This window comes from Microtus ochrogaster, chromosome 18, assembly GCF_000317375.1.
Source record: "Microtus ochrogaster isolate Prairie Vole_2 chromosome 18, MicOch1.0, whole genome shotgun sequence".
Lineage (NCBI taxonomy): Eukaryota > Metazoa > Chordata > Mammalia > Rodentia > Cricetidae > Microtus > Microtus ochrogaster.
Window position 1 is genome coordinate 22957451 of NC_022020.1, and position 1951 is coordinate 22959401.

At 37.2% G+C, this 1951-nt stretch overlaps 1 protein-coding gene across 4 annotated transcripts in view; it reads right to left on the reverse strand.

Annotated features, from left to right (window-relative positions):
* The window catches only part of Fam13b (family with sequence similarity 13 member B), a 63366-nt gene that overhangs the window by 40632 nt on the left and 20783 nt on the right, over window positions 1-1951 (reverse strand). The window lies entirely within an intron of this gene.

Genomic DNA, 1951 nt, shown 5'->3' on the forward strand with positions numbered 1-1951 from the left:
ACAGAGAAACCCTGTCTCGAAAAACAAAAAAAAAAAAAAAAAAAAAAAAAAGTCTTTAAAGAAAGAGTAAAAGTAATGTAAAAGAAAAAAGCCACGTAAAGATGGGAAACACAGGGAGTCTGGACCCTGTATAGTATTGTGTTCATTTTGAATTTTTTGATTGCTGTGAAAATAAACCAGCCTAGATATTTTAAGAATGCCTTAACTTTTAAAAAAAGTCAAAAGCGTATTTGTCAAATGGAAATCAAAAATGCTTTGGAGAAGAGATTTTGCTTTTGTTTCCACAGGAAACAATAGGTTGTGCGTTTGTTCCATGAAACATGATTAATAAAAACTCAGGGAGAAATTGAGGTTCAACCTGAAGATCTAAAAAGCAAAACAGTCAGACTGGCTCTTATCTCAACCTCAGTCCAAAATGGTGATCCTGCCTCCAGGAATCTCAGAATGAGACTGTGTCTGAGAGCTGTCTCCTCCCGTCTCATAATCCCCTCTAGTTCTAGGATTAAAGGTGTGCAACACTGGCATTAAAGGCACACAACACCTGATTTCTATGGCAACTAGTGTAGCTACTGGGATTAAAGGTGTATGTCAGCCCTTCCTGGTCTGTAAGGCTGGCCAGTGTGGCTATTATACTTTTCCGATCCCAGGCAAGCTTTATTTATGAAAATACAATTGAAATGACACTACAGTTCCAGGTTGATTTGGATCTAGTTTGATCATGGGTGCTATCTCCTGAAACTTGACAGGTGATATCTATTAACAAAGGTTATAACTGGTCTTCCCAGGACTTGGCCGTTATCTCAGATTTTCTCTCTGGGACCCTAAAAATACTTCACCCACATTCAAGAGGAAGCAGTCTAGAGAACACAAGTCCACATTCCCAAGACAAAAGGGGGTGTGGGTGGTCTTTGGTTACCTTGTAGGTCAGGGATATTTCTTATATTTAGGGGAATATAAGATAAAAACTTCAGAAGGATAAGGGAACCACCAGAGAACCAGGAACAGAATAAGAAAAACAGACCTGTCTAATACAGAAGTTCATGAACGTAAGAAATTTCACAACACCTTTATTTACTTCTCCATATCTTAATCTTGTACTAGATATTACCTTATCATTTCCTCTAGGGAAGTAAAAAGCAGCTCAGAAGCTCTGTAACTTAACCAAAGTCAAAAAGCTAGTAAAAAGTAAAAATAGGGGCTGGAAAAATTGCTCAGTGGTTAAGAACTCCCTACTGCTCTTCCACAAGGCCTGAGTTCAATCCCCAACACCCACATCAGGCAGCTCACAAATGTCTGTAACTTTAGCTCCAAGAAGATCTAATACCTGGCTTCTATGGGCAATAAACATCTCAACCCACAAACATACACATAATTAAAACTTAAATCTTCAGGGAAAAAATGTGGTAGCTCATGCTTGTAATCAGAGCACTAATCAAACGGATTGTTTTGTGACTGCGGCCCATTTCTACATACAAAAGAAAAAATATCAAAGCATGACAGCACATACTTAAGAGGCAAAAGGATTTAAGTTTAGGGACGACATTAAAAGGAAAGACAGAAAAGATGGATAAGTGTGACAACTCTAAGCTGCTTCTACACCTACTTTTCTATATGATTTACAATGGTAACATACTGAAGAAAACAACCTTATGTACTCATTTATTTAAAAGTGTTAAAAATGCCAGGTATGGAGGTATACACCTTTAATCCCAGCACTCAAGAAGCAGAGTCAGATTTCGCTGAGTACCAACCTGGTTTAGATAGTGAGTTACAGGTCAGCCAGAGCTATACAGTGAGGCCATGTTTCAAAAAGACTAAATAATGTGTTAAGATATGTCTTTGAAAAAGTATAGTTTAGATGCTGCTTTTATACTTTTCTTTTTTTTAAATATTTATTTATTTATTAAGTATACAATGTTCTGTCTGTGTGTATGCCTGCAGGCCAGAAAAG